Below are 15756 nucleotides of genomic sequence, written 5' to 3'. Positions count from 1 at the left end.
ACAGTTTGAGTATCCCCTATCTGAAACGCCTGGGACCAGAAGTGTCTCATATTTCAGAATTTTTTCTGATTTTAGAATATATGGATAACCAGTTGAGCATCCCTAATCCAAGTATCCAAAATCCAAAATGCACCCATGTGCATTTCCTTAGAGCATCATGTAGGCACTCAGAAAAGTCTTCAATTTTGGAGTATTTCAGATTTCAGATTTTTGGATTCACAATGCTCAACCTGTATTAAGCTGTCTTCAATTAAAAGACAAGATCCAACATAGATGAGGTTGTAAAAAAGTTATTTACTCAAATACACAATGGTAGTACTATAAATTATTTAAAATCCTATTTGGAAAGTAAAATAAACAATGTATCAAAAGTCACAGAATTATGTATATCTCATGACCTTACTCCTGGGAATTTATCCTAAAAAAAAATTGAAATGAAGAAAAACTCTGAACGCCTGAAGATTTTCACTGCAGTGTGAGGTCTACACATACAGTAAGATGGAAAAGTAAATATTCAAAAACATGAAAAAGTCTTTAAACAGGGAAAAAGTAAATTAAAATCACTTGCCAGAAGGACTATGACCCAGCCACCAACTTCTGTAAGTATAAATATAGTGTTAGGAAAATGTTAAGAAAAAGTTACAAAACAGAACAATACTAGATATTTTTAACTTTAAAAATATATGTACCATTGGCCGGGTGCAGTGGCTCACGCCTGTAATCCCAGCACTTTGGGAGGCTGAGGCAGGCGGATCACAAGGTCAGGAGATCGAGACCATCCTGGCTAACATGGTGAAACCGTCTCTACTAAAAATACAAAAAATTAGCCAGGCATGGTGGCACGTGCCTGTAGTCCCAGCTACTCGGAAGGCTGGGGCAGGAGAATGGCATGAACCCGGGAGGCGGAGCTTGCAGTGAGCCGAGATCACGACACTGCACTCCAGCCTGGGGGAGACAGCAAGACTCAGTCGCAAAAAAAAAATATATATATATATACACACACACACACACACACACATATATACACACATACACACATAGATACACACACACACCCCCCACCTTGGCCAGACAGGGTGGCTCCTGCTCCTGCCTGTAATCTCAGTACTTTGGGAGGCTGAGGTGGGAGGATCACTTCAGGCCAGGAGGTAGAGGCCAGTCTGAGCAACACAGTAAGACCCCATTTCCCCATTTATATTAAAAAAAAAAAAAAAATTAGCTGGGTGTGGTAGCATGTACCTGTAGTCTGTCCTAGCTACTCAAGAGACTGAGGTGGGAGGATTGCTTGATCCTAGGAATTCAAGGTTATAGTGAGCTATGATCGTGCCACTGCACTCCAGCTTGGGCTGTCTCCCAAAAAAAAAAAAAAAAAAAAGTAAAAATACGTATGTCGGTACACGTACACACACATATGTACCATCTAAAATATATATATATACTGACCTGTATGAAATACACAGAAAATCAGCGACACCAGGGGCAAGTATAGACATCACTTTTAAATTTTTAAAATCTCAACAGTAAAATAGTTTTATAATAATTTACAATTTAAAGTATACATAATACAAACTGGGATAAAGGAACATGAAAATATTTCATTAAAAATGGTAAATGTGATTACAACTTGTTTCTACCTCCTATAGTCATCTATCTCAAGAGAAGGAAAGTTCAGGGAAAAGTAAAAAAAAAAACAGTGTTAAGTTGTGCCAGGCCACCTACAGACTCGCTGCACAGTAATTCATATCAGTCATATCCAAATGAAGATTTGCCCTTCCAAAAATTCAAAGTCACAGATAATTTTCATTTAAAAACAATGGGTCACAGATTTAAGAGTTCTGTGTTTATAGAGCATGTATGTACTGTAACTATGATGTTATGCTATCAACACAAGAATGACTCATTTTAAAGAGGAATTATTTCAGATTAAAATCTGAAAGACTTTTCTAAGAGGAAATACAAAAATAAATGATTAGGGCATTTACAAAATGAGTCAGAGGCTAACGTTTATTCATTTGATTCAGAAAATCATGTGAAGTTCTAAGAAAGGAGAAAGGAACCAAGAGTATAAGATATTCCCTGTCACCAAAGGGAAATTAAGCTCTACAACAGCACCTTCAGAGTTTTCATTAAAACTCAAATCCTTCAAGTTTACCTAAGAGGAAAAAAGAGAAAATTATGAAATGAACAATCTGTAAAAAGAGTGACACAAATCCTCCCCAAATTTTGCAACTCACAGGAAATACCACAGGAACAGCCAGGCAATTACGTTTGTAGAGAGATTAGGGGAAAATCCTAATGGTTTCTGTGTTTCACAATTCCTCTGTAGAAAGATAAATGTAAAACTATTACTTCAGTTTCTATATTTTGTTGTACCTCTTACGAAGGAAGGCCTGAAAGTATTTTTTGTAAGAGGAGGATGCCACTAGGCTTCCTATAACCCAGTCAAGTAAAAACACCTCTCCCAACACTGCGATACAGAGCAGGGATTAAATTAAGATATAACCAAAGTTTCTTTCAAACTCATACACAGCCATTTAGCCCAACCATGGCTTCTAACACTGGGCGGGGTTTAGGAAGGAGATGCAGACCATTCCAGTCCTCGAGGATACTCTGCCTGTCTCTGCACAGACCTGGAACTCTGCTCCAGTGCTCACTCTGCCAGCTGGGACTGCACACCAAGGGCACTGGTGAGCTTGGCTCCCTAAGTCAGACATGCTGCACCCTAGCTGTGGGCTAGGCTGCCAGCATTCTGCAAGAAGTGTGCTGCTCAACTACCCCAGCCTGGGCTGTCCTTCCTTGTCTCTCCAATATCTGAGTAGGCAACCCACAGGGGTCTCCGGAACCTTCCTCGGGAGTCACAGGGACACTACATATTTGAGTCCTTTCCCTCAGACAGACACTCTCTACCTCCCTGACAATGGGTCCCAACCTTATTAAAGTTATCAGAGAATCACTGTTTACAAAGGCCTATCATGATTTCTTAGCTGTTTCTCTAGAGTTCACTCCTGGAGCCATTAAACTGCTTTTAAAAATCTTCATCAATTACCATGAGTTACGTATACCAATGTTCTATTAAGGCTCAATGATATTAAACCTACTTCTACACTAAGTGTACCAATTTTTATGATGGCATATTTTTAACATCAACCCATCAGTTCCTATCAGTTACATCTGAGTTTATTTAAAGCAAAATCATAAAATCATATTCAAAGGATTTTTTTACATCATAAACTATTTCTTTGCTCACTTACAGTAAGTTAATAGAATTCAGAAATCAATAACATGAAGTCTCAATATCAACTTGAACAATATTCTGTTAAAACGTTAATCATGCATGGACTATCCTGACCATCCATTCAATACCATCTGGAGCACACAATCATATTCTGAAATAATCAACATTCTGGAAGAAAATGATAGAGCAAATATGAAGTGGTTACTTTAATTAAGGAAAAATTCATAAAGTAGCCCTGCTGGTCACAGGTGTCTGGTAAGAGAACCACTTCGTATACATAAACAGGTAACACGGACCTCTACATAAAAACTTATAGGAGTCACATCCTATCAAAGCCAGCCATGCCAAAGAAGCTCCTGGTTCTATGCCTTCCCCTCAATCCTAACTTCTTGCTGACATCAATAAGAAGTTTCATTCATTCACCCATTAGTACTTACTAAACACCTACTAAGAAAGCAGTTAAAGCAAAAGGAACACAGTATGAAAAAGCTTGCCTGAGAGGCTGGTAGTACACAAATGAGCATAGTATATAAAGTGATATGATAAAGAATTATGGAAGTGATGAGGAGAGGATGGCTGATCGTGATTAGGAAAGACACCTCAGGGTGCAGGGGACTTTTGAGCTGAGACTGAAGAAGCCACAGTCACTTGAAACATCTGAAGGAAGACATTTCATCAAAGGCCCAGAGGTGGTAATTCCATGACCAGAAAAAACGCCACATCAGGAATACAGATTTGTGCCAATGAGGGCAGAGGTAGAACAGGGGCTAGCTTGAGCAGGGCCTTATAGGTCAAGAATAAGGAGTATGGACTTTATTGCAAGGGAAAAGTCACTAGAGTGGTGATTTGCAACAGGCAATCCTCAAACAGCATCAGCATCACCTGGCAACTTATCAAATATGAAGTCCCAGGCCCTGCTCCACACCTCCTGATTCAGAAACCCCGGAGGTGAGGCCCAGTACCCACACTTAAGCTTAAGAACCACTGCATTAGAGAGTTTTGAGCAGGGAAGTAACATGAAGCTAGGTTTCTGAGTAATTTGCTGTAAATAATGTAGAGTATTAGTTTCGCTAGCAAGTAACAGCAGTGTGTATTAATCTATGTATATATTAATTACAATACCAGTAGTTAACCCAACAATAATATCAATACATTATGATCATATACACGGGTATTTATATTTGCATACTTTGAATTTCAAGGAATTCCATTTCAATTACAAGAAATATTAAGACCTAAAACGTATTTTAAATTATCTACTCCACAGTTATAGCCTCAAGTCACCAAATGAGAAATCTAAAAATAGCCACACTTTTCCTCACTTCTCTCCCCAGAGTAGCTCACCTGATTCCTACATGGTCCTGTAGTGTCAATGTCATCCCCATCCTTCCAGAATAATTCAAAGACCATAAAACTTCCTCCAATCCATCCGTCCCTACCCACACACCTACCTCCAGCCAGAAGTAAATGTTCTCTTTGCTTCTCTGACAACCATTCACACTGTAGTTGTTTGTATCCCTGTCTTATCTGTCCTACTGGTCCATACATTCTTTAGGACACAGGTTTTGGTTCTTAAATGCTTCTTCTCTGGTTTTTCTCCTCCTACATTGTACCTCATTCCCCAAAAAAACTCTGTCAGATCTCACACAAAGCAAATATGCAATACAAGTTTGTTGAACTGAACTGAAACTGTGACTCAGGGAATCAAAGTTCCACAAAGAGGAGAAAGTTAACAGGCGACAAGAACATGACAAAGAGGATGTTCACATCCTGAAGCATCAAGAAATGTTTATCTATAAATGGTATTACTTCACAGTGAACGTTTTCAAAGCCAGACAATGTCTCAAAGAATTCTGCTTAAGTAAACCTAAGAAACCTTTTCTCTTCTTTCAACTATGCCTGAAGCTGAATTTAGATAGGTTTCAAATTCTGAACATATCCTCTAAAGCAACTCATCTTAGGCTACTCTGCTTCAGTATCTGTCACAAACAACCAATGTATAAAGCAAAAGAACAAATACATTTAGTTAATTCCTCCCCGACTCCAACTATTGATAAGTTTAGTGTTGGGGTGCTTCCTTCTAAACTGAGCCTTGCTGTGTGCCAGGCATTTGTGTTATTTTACGTAAAGGTACTGTTACAGATTTCATTCTATTTTTTATTTTTACTCACTAAGCACTACATTTTTTAAGATCTATCCATGATGATCGAACTACAACCAATCCATTGCTTCTAGTTATTTCCTTCCTACCTCCCACTTTGCTATGGAAGTAGAGGCAAGAACTACACTCACCAAAGAAAATCCAAAATAAGAATATTCATTCATCCATTAACTCAAACAATATTAAATCCCTACAGTATGCCAAACACTGTGTAAGTGTTAGAAACACAAAGATGAAAAGGCATGGTCCACGTCCTCTTAGAGCTTATGGAACAACGAAGAAGCACTGCAAACAATGAAAAGGGTGCAATGTTGAGAAATAAGAACTTCCTGGTGAAAGTATATTTAAAGCATCTGAAGTCCAGCCAGAACAGAAAAAAAAAATCCCCTCCAAGCAGTGGAAGAAGGCTTAACATTAAGTACTATTAAGCTGAAACTGTAGGATGAATAACACAAGCAGGAAGAGAACCATCTAGGGAGAGAAACATTGTGTATAAAGACACAGGAAACTGTGGCATGCCCTCACAACTATAGTCCTGGAACTGCTGAAGCATAAAGGTGGGAGGCAAGGCAGGACAAATAAGAAGAGATGGGTCAATTCTCAATCCACAAGCCACGAATGTGCTGCAAAAACTTTCAATGCACAAAATTTGTTTTATACACACACTGTTAAGGCAAAGTCCGATGGAGTGGAGCAAGTCATGGAGGGCAATAGGCAAGAGTGGAGAGCAATATGCAACAGAGTACAACTTGCAGTGAGCAAGAGGAAACACAATTCCAAAGGCAGGGCGAATGAACTGCGAGGTGACCGAGTGCTCTTCTGCACAGCACAAGGCATTCCCACTACTGTGCCACAGCTGGTGCTATGTTTTAATAGATGACTTGATGTTTTGAGTTTTTCAATCATTTCCATTATGCAGCTAAAAATTCTGAAATGGAAATGTATCAATGACACAAAAAGGCTGAAATCCACTGGGCTACACAATAAAGAAACTTTCTATCTCACTAAAGAGTTTATATATTTTATGCTGTAAGGAACAGAGGTCAGACTTGAAGAATTCTGGAGAGGGAAGAGACACGCTGCTGTTTCTAAAAGACCACCACAGAAGCAGTGCCTTAAATGGCCTGATGGGGCAGAGACCAGAAAAGGTAAGAACATAGATAAGGAGAGCATTACAACAGTACAGGTAGGAGAGGGGTGAGGCCAAACAGGCGCCCCAGGGAATGGAGAACAGGGATCTGTGTGCCCTGGTGACTCAACAGCTCCAGGAGAAAACAGAAGAGAGGAAAGGAAGCAGGATGAAAGTCCAGGTCCCTGGCTACTAAAAGCAACAAGCAAAACCTACCAGAGAAAGAGCCAATCTACCTTTAAAATAAAAGCATCATCCAAAATAGATGCCCCCCAACCTTTTCAAGAAATTAACAAAATTTTTGAAAATTACCTACATATCACAAACTAAGCAGTTATTATCTAGATCTTGTTGTGATGCAGAAAACACTGGCACGAAGAGACCGTTTCTAGAATTAAAGTTAACTCTGACTTGATTTTCCTAGGTCACTCGCTACCTTATGCTGGAAAAATGAAGATATTATTGTTTTAAAATTTTTTTAAAAAAAGGCGGGGGAGTCAAGGAACTTTTAGGTTGAAGCATCAGAAGCTTCCAGCGCACTCGGATCATGTGATCAAAAGTAAAGCTGTCGTAAAGCATTTTAGGACAGACTATGGCTTCCTTGAGAAACCTGATACACACTACTCGGTTTTAAAGACACATGGTGACAGAAGGCTTTCTCTCAAGCCTAAATTTAAACTGCTCTGTGTAGCTGTCAGAGCTCTCTGGTGATATAAAAAGTATGGTTTCTCTTTAGTCCCACAGGAAGGAGTTGTGGATACAGGAGTGATCTTCCACGACTCCTGTCTTGTCTTACTTCCAATCCTGGGTAAGTGCTACTGTTTCTCCTCTCACCCCTGGGGCGTCTGAGGGTCAATAAAACAATTTATCAGAGAAAGTGACAAACTCTTGAGTGCCTTCACAACCAATTCTTACTGTCAGCTGGGCCTTAGGTGTAGTAAAAAACAAAAAAATAAATAAAATTAAAACCCTTTAATTTATTTTTGGCAGCTTTCTGTAGACTTTCCTACTCTTCCCACCTTGCCCAAGTCTTACACTCTGGCACCTGTAAGATCCGCTGTCCACACAGCAACAGAGTGAGCTTTCCTAATCAATCAGGTTGTCGCTTTTGCTAACTAAACCTCTTCTGTGGCTCCCACGTCCCTTCCCATGCCACCTCCACCCTTCCCTCTGGCCCACAAAAACCTATACGCTGACTGGTCTTTTCCTCAGCTCTAGTCACTCTGCCCTCTGCCCATGAAGCCCTGCCCTGCCCCTGCCGCCCCCTCTTCCCCCGCCCCCCGCCCCAGCCTCTAGTGCTTCCTCGGGGCCTCTGCACCAGTCCCTGGGAATCATGCCCACTTGAAATGCTCCACCTGCAAATCTTCACAGGAGCAGCTCCTTGTCATTCAGGTCTCAGCTGAAAGGTCACTTCCTGACCATCCAATCTAAAGTAGCCATCGCAGTCACATTACCCTTCTTAAATCCCATTTAACTCTCATGTTTTTCTTTTTTGTTTATTTTCTCTCTCTCTCCCACCCAAATCCCCCATTAAGCACTATGAAAGAAAGGTAAAGCTCCCTGAAAACTTCCTTTCCTGTCTGCATAGTATTTACAACAGTGCCTGGAATACAGAAGACAGTAACTAAATATCTTTTGAGCAGATGTTATCCCCAAAAGGCCATCCAAAAACAACCAAATGGTTAATGAGGGAGAATGAAAAGCAATGATTTAATGTGATTTCATTCAAAATCAGCCCCTAATCTATTTCCAACAAAGGTATCTGACTACATTGAATTACTGCTCCCTACACAGACAGTCCTGAAGCTGCAAGTGGAGACACTCACTCCACTCCCATCTGGACACGTCAAAGTCATTGCTGCACCACTCAAGTAACTGGAAACGGCTGAATGACACTGGTCATCTCACAGCAGACATTGTATGTGTCCCTGTCCTCCACTTCTCCCAATATGCCTATCCTACTCTGCTCCTTTCCTATTAGGATGGTGCAAAAGTAATTGTGGTTTTGCCATTAAAGGTGACGGTAAGAACCGAAATTACTTTTGCACCAACCTAATATATTATCACCTTCAAGCCACATTTACAGATATCATCTCAAGAAAGACTATTCAACACCCCTTATACAAAAGCTAATTATCACACCCCTTCTCTTTCCCTGCACATGTGGAAGATCTGAGATGTCTATGGTAGTATTATTAGATAGAGGTGGGAAGAAATAGCTATTGAGATGTTTCCTTTGCCCAGGGGGAGGTAACCACCTCCACATCATTTAACAAGTCCATAAGAGAACTATTTACCAATCTTCTCATCCAGTATGGATTTAAGTAAGGGAAGATGTCTCCATTTTTTTTTTTCCATTTTTCCTTTTCTACTTTAAAACTACAGTAGGGTTATGCTTTGAAAAACAATTTTTGAAGTTACAATTAGCCAAAAGAACATCACTACCACTGTTTGTCCTGTCAAACATATAAAAATATTGTGACCCAAGCATTTGCCATCTTGAACAGAGCATGTGTTTGCGGGCAGGCAGTTCAAATCTCATTTCTACTAGTGACCAGAAACAAATTACTTAAACCCTTTGAGCTTCAAATTCCTTATCTGTTGAATGAGTGGGAAGATCAACTTCAGAGTGTAATAAGGGGATTAGACAGGATAACCAACCTAAATCACCAGGCACAGTGTGAGGCACAGAAAGGGGGCTCCTCTTCATCTCCAGGAGAGAAGTTAGAGTGAAGCTTCCACTCTCCCTGCTTTTACATATAAATTGTTCACTCCCCTGTGGAAGAACAGTAAACTGCCTTAATCATTTTTTGTTACCACAAGTAGTTTACTGGTAATCTATAATAGTTTATTCATCATGGTTTTCTACTACTTTTCTATGCTTGTGCCTTAAGGGATTTTGGGTTGATATGTTTGAAATTTAAATAAAGTAGTATTAAGTTATAAACCTGTATCCAAAAAAACAACTGAGGTATGCACTTCAAAAGTCAAAGTTCGGCCAAGTGCAGTCGCTCACGCCTATAATTCCAGCACTTTGGGAGGCAGATCACTTGAGGTCAGGAGTTCGAGACCAGCCTGGCCAACATGGTGAAACCCCGTCTCTACTAAAAATAGAAAAAAAAAATGTAGCTGGGTGTGGTGGCGCACTCCTGTAATCCCAACTACTCGGGAGGCTGCTGCTAGAGAATCACTTGAGCCCAGGAGGCAGAGGTTGCAGTGAGCTGAGATGATGCCATGCCACTGCACTCCAGCCTGAGGGATAGAGCAAGACTCTGTCTAAACAAACAAACAAACAAAAAAGTGAAAGTTCAGTACTTACTGGCCAAATGAACCTATTCATCAAAACTCTGGTTCCATTATCCAAATAAATAATTTGGTTTTGAGTATATTTTATGTAGAAAAAAGTTTCTAAATCTGTAAAACTACTTTTCCTGCCCATTATCTAATAATGTTTAAAAGTTGCATTTCTTTGATGACATTTTTTTGATAAGACGGTATGCAAAGTGTTTTAAGAAATCACTGACTACTTAAAACTTAATGCTCCTGAAGGATCCCCGAATGACCCAATAAGACATAGAATTTTAATGTCTCACCTACCACTTCAATATAACTATACATTTCATACATAGTCACATTATCTATGTTTTCTTTTTTCAGTTACATCTGATTAAAGAGAATGTTCTGTTCAGTAACTAGCACACCATCAAAAAACAAGTATTTAAATAATGTGCGGCTTAAGTGGCATGAGCTGAAAAGAACACTCTGGATTCCTAAACTCTTAATTGCTATTCTTCCTATTCTGTGAGATCCTTGTGGAGAAGCTGGTGAGAGTACATACTGGTATGCAGTTATCCTATTTAAGCTAAGGAGAGGCTAGATAACACCAGCTTCAAGAATACTCAGTGTTAACTTAGCTTTAGAAAGACTGTTTAAGAGTGCCACACACTATGGAAGATCACCAAAAGAGATAAAGGTCTACAGTATTCTTAAAAGCTCCAGAAAATAAAGTTTTGTTTTCTTGTCTGCTGGGGCGGTGGGGATAAAGACAGAGGGAACACAGTTCTTCCTAGAAGCAGTGTATGTGAATAAATGACCCTCCATGTGTCTTCCAGATAAATAGATTCTCCTTAATTGTTAAATATAAGCAGGTGTATGCTTGTGTAAATTTCTTTAAAAAAGTCTAAATCTGATTTCTCTGAAACAGGTAAAAATACAGAAATTTTCAAACATCTTTCAGCTTTTAAGAGCTGAAGTCACAAGGCAACAAAACTAATGCACATGAAATGTGAGACACTACCGGGTGCAGTGGCTCATGCCTGTAATCCCAGCACTTTGGGAGGCCGAGGCTAGTGGATCACCAGGGTCAGGAGTTCAAGACCAGCCTGGACAATATGGTAAAACCCCGTCCCTACTAAAAAATACAAAAATTAGGCCAGGTGCGGTGGCTCAAGCCTGTAATCCCAGCACTTTGGGAGGCCGAGACGGGCGGATCACGAGGTCAGGGATCACGAGGTCAGGAGATCGAGACCATCCTGGCTAATACGGTGAAACCCCGTCTCTACTAAAAAATACAAAAAACTAGCTGGGCGAGGTGGCGGGCGCCTGTAGTCCCAGCCACACGGGAGGCTGAGGCAGGAGAATGGCGTAAACCTGGGAGGCAGAGCTTGCAGTGAGCTGAGATCCAACCACTGCACTCCAGCCCGGGCGACAGAGCAAGACTGTCTCAAAAAAAAAAAAAGAAAAAAACAAAAATTAGCTGAGTGTAACCTGTAATCCCAGCTACTTGGGAGGGGGAGGCAGAGAACTGCTTGAACCTGGGAGGCGGAGGCTGCAGTAAGCCGAGATGGTGCTACTGCACTCCAGCCTGGGCTACAGAGTCACAGAGTGGTGAGACTCTGTCTCAAAAAAAAAAAAAAAAAAAAAGAAATGTGAAATATTTTGCACATCTCTAAAAATAGATTATTTGTTTAACAGCCTTTGGTAACTGTAATTCTATAAAGATAGGAACCTCTCTTTAGGGACCTAATCTAAACTTTATTCTGGAATAAAGCCTGATCTAAGCTAATTTTCTACACTATTACTCAAGCAAAAAGAATTCTTTCAAAATATGATATAATCATACAAATAAAATGTTTTAAATACATAACTTGAAATCATACAAATATAATGTTCCAAATACATAACTTGAAAGATTTTTAGTTTCAAAACACAATTTCAGTTGTTTTGTGCAAATCTGTGCAAATAAAACCAGACCTTTGTAAATAATAATACAAGAATTTAAGCAAAAGTTAAGCTACTGGTCTGTGGAGCTGCACACTTTGCAGTTATGCTCAGAAATATACAAATTCTACTGATCAGCTGGTCAAACTGCTAAAGGAGATACTGTAATATCCCATTTTTTCCCTAGACCCTCAAAATTAGAAGCTCAAATTTTATTTTGCAGCATCATGAAATAATTATGCCTGTGCAGCACTGAAAGATAAAATGCCATAAACTTAGAAATTAAACTATGATCACTTCAACTGAGCTTTTTAAAATAAGCTATTATTTTCTTTCTTTCTTTTTTTTTTCTGAGACAGTCTCGCTCTGTCCCCCAGGCTGGAGTGCAGTGGTGCCATCTCAGCTCACTGCAACCTCTGCCTCAAGGGTTCAAGCGATTTTCCTGCCTCAGCCTCCTGAGTAGCTGGGATTACAGGCGCACGCTACCATACCCGCTAATTTTTGTATTTTTATTAGAGACAGGGTTTCACTATGTTGAGGCTGGTCTCGAACTCCTGACCTCATGATCCACCCCTCTCAGCCTCCCAAAGTTCTAGGATTACAGGCGTAGCCATCGTGCCCGGCCCAGCTGTTATTTTCTTTAAAATATCTGTATAAAGGCTATATGATGATGTCGGTTTGACTGCATTGTCATACAGTAACCACCAGGCATGTGGCTATTTAAATATAATTAAAATTAACTCTTAAGTTCAGTTCTTCAGTTCCCTTGGCCACATCTGAAGTGCAGTAGCCACATGTGGCTGGTGACTGCCATGCTGGACAGCACAGATACAGAGCATTTCCATTACAGCTGGACACTCAGGCCAAATATACAGCATCTCCAACTACCAAGTGACAGGCAAATTCAAGCCTTCTGGTTTTCCAGGTGGCGCTACCAAATACTGTGTAGTTTTGTAAATAATTTTTTTTAATTTATCATTTCAACAGTAGGTACAAACAAAAATTTTTATGAAACTATTAGCTGAAAAGAGCAGAGTAGCTTTTAGAGTTAGCCAAGCTCTTTCTTAAGAACACATTTTTGTTCTGAGCATAACACTTCACGAAATCAAAGTAATGAATAAAAAATATCTAATGTAATTTTCAAATGACTAAGAATTTTTGCTTGCGGTAACTGCCTCCCTTTATTTGATAATCAAGTACAACGAATGGATCACTAAAAAGCCAAACTCTCAAAGTGCAAATAATCTCTTCTTTCATTAGGAAAAAGATGATGTCAAGTATGAAAGTATAACCAGTTTTTCCTCAGCAAGTTGTAGAAATATCACAGAACTAGAGATACTAACAATGGCAGGTATCTGAAAGTGAGAGTAATTATCACTCCCATTTCTGCAGTACCCTATCATTACCTCTACTGTGATTTGCAGAGCTTGCTATTTATTCTTAGTTAGCCTTCTAAAATACATCTTCCACTTTTGGTTTTGGAACCAATTATCGCTTCGTGTCCCATATAAAAGAAAACCACTTGATCCTGTACCATTTGGTGAGAAAACACACGAACACAATTTATTTGCACTTCTTTTTTTTTGAGATGGAGTCTCTCTCGGCTCACCAACCCCACCTCCGGGGTTCAAGCAATTCTCCTGTCTCAGCCTCTCCAGTAGCTGGGGCTACAGGCGCATGCCACCACGCCCAGCTAATTTTTGTATTTTTAGTAGAGACGAGGTTTCACCATGCCGGCCAGGAGGATCTCAATCTCTTGACCTCGTGATCCGCCCGCCTCGGCCTCCCAAAGTGCTGAGATTACAGGCATGAGCCACCGCGCCTGGCCTATTTGCACATTTTTAATAAATGCAGTCTAAATAGTAAACCATTATCTTCAGAATGCCTTTAAAAGCAAATCAAAGAATGTACCTAATGCCACAGAACTGTACATTTAAATATAGTTAAAACGGTAAATTTTATTTCATGCATGTTTTACCACAATAAAAGTACATCAAGGCCAACTGTCTACATTCTGAGACTACCCATTTTTTTACATTAAATGTGCTTTTCCTGGTAAGTTGGTTAGAATTTTTCAAAGTAATGTAACAAAATTACATTCATGTTGGAATAAAAGTCCAAGCATATTAAAAGCCAAAGATGAGAAATATACTTAATAAAAGTTTTATTTTCAAATATCCAAAATATTACAGTATAAAGACACATGAGTCTACTAAATGAAAAATTATTTCATATTTTTATATATCACAAATCTGAGAATCTCCAGTTTAACCAACACTGGAAATTCAAAGGCTTTTATCTACCACCTATTGCAAGCTAGACATACTAATCACACTTCCTTCATAAACATAACTCTAATCCTCAAACCACCCTAAGAGCTGAGTACTATTATCCCCATTTTACAGACGATGAAACTGAGGGACAAATTTTTTTTAGTGGCTATAGCCACTAAAGGTAGTAGCTGAGCAATACTGAAGTGTTAGTCTGACTTCAAAGCTGGTGTACGTGCCATCACACCACACTGAGTCCGTGTTAGGATTCTATTCTGACATCAGAAAGGCAATCAGAAGAGTCATATTGCTAAATTGAATGTAGTCTCAAGAGCCACATAACGTTTTATGAATTCGGCTACACAACAGATACCTTCGTAGGGTATCTCCAAAGGATACCTTGACAAAAAACAAGGAAGAAACCATATAGCAACAACTGATACGTGTTTCTCTTGCTCCCATTATTAGGAAAAATTCACAGACAATCCGTACAAGTTATTTCAACACAAAGAGATGTAAATCCAGGAAATAAAAATCTTAACAGCAAAATCCATCACCCTTATCTATGCTATGGTCCATTATTTCAATATTGGGTATTCACACCACAAACCTGACTTCATAACCAGGCATTAAACTAAGATGCATAATGCTACTTTCAAATTCCTTTTATCCTGGAAGGACAAAATATCCCAAACCATCTAAACCCAATTACTAATTCTAGTGAATTGTTAAGTCGGCCCAATGAGAGTTCAGGACGCCCTCCATGACACAAGTAGGGGGCCAGGGGACAGCATATTATATGCTCTGTATGCGTGACTGCAAACTTTGTCATCACTCTATTCCACAGACTTCATAAAAGTAAAAGCTTTTTGTTTGTCTAAACAAATGGAGCCACAAGCATAGGATACCTGCAAGATGTCCCCACTTCAGTGGGAGAGGTGCAAGCACAACTTCCACGAAGAAACTCGCTACTTAAGTCTGCAGAAGCCACCTCAACCCACCGCAAACCTCCATTCCGCGATCGTTAAATGACAAGAGACATTTCAGAAACGTCTCAAACCTGCTGTTCACCTGTGGCCTGGTGGCCATGTCAAAAGCCTGCGGAGCTCCTAAAGAACACACTAATCCTCTCCGGAGGTCTTGCTAAACAAGCTGTGGGAAATGAAGGGAGCTAGGCACGTACGCTTTCCTGCAATCGAAAACTTCCGAGACTGCATTTACCACAACCAGTTTCCACAAAGAGGTAAGGGTGACTTAGCTGCTACTGCGGATATCAAGATCGAAATTCGATTAAAAACAAAGTAAAGGTACCCGTTCCAGTAACGTATGTTTCACTCCAGTAAAAAGTTGAAAGAAAAAAAAAAAAAGACCCAGCAAAGAACAAGGTCCCCAGTTCCCGTATTCTTGACCTTCAAGAACTGCAAAAAAGTCAAGACCCAGTGAAAGACGAAAAGTTTGAGTGGCTGCTGGGCTCGCGGGCGGCACGCCTGACTCCGAAGCAGCTGGGGGAACCCGAATCGCGGTCAGGGTCTCGCCGCGCCCCCAGGCCGGCTGTGGGCGCAGAACCCTGAGGATGGAGCCTCCCCCTCCAGAAACCCGCTCGAAGCTCGGAAAGCCCCGGCCCCTCCGCGCGGGCTCCGGGCCCCGGGCTCCTTCCCCGACGCGCCTGAGGGCGCGGACCAGCCCCCGGCACGTCCGCGCCCCCGGCACGCGACCCCGCACACTTCCGGGCCCGATGCCC

General features: G+C 40.4%; 1 protein-coding gene across 2 annotated transcripts in view; it reads right to left on the bottom strand.

The window, feature by feature from the left end:
* Positions 1 to 15756, bottom strand: part of TP53BP2 (tumor protein p53 binding protein 2) — a 68016-nt gene that overhangs the window by 51932 nt on the left and 328 nt on the right. The gene's annotated exons all lie outside the window — the stretch shown is intronic.

The sequence above is a fragment of the Papio anubis genome, chromosome 1, assembly GCF_008728515.1.
Source record: "Papio anubis isolate 15944 chromosome 1, Panubis1.0, whole genome shotgun sequence".
Classification (NCBI taxonomy): domain Eukaryota; kingdom Metazoa; phylum Chordata; class Mammalia; order Primates; family Cercopithecidae; genus Papio; species Papio anubis.
This window is presented reverse-complemented; position numbering and strand designations above follow the sequence as displayed.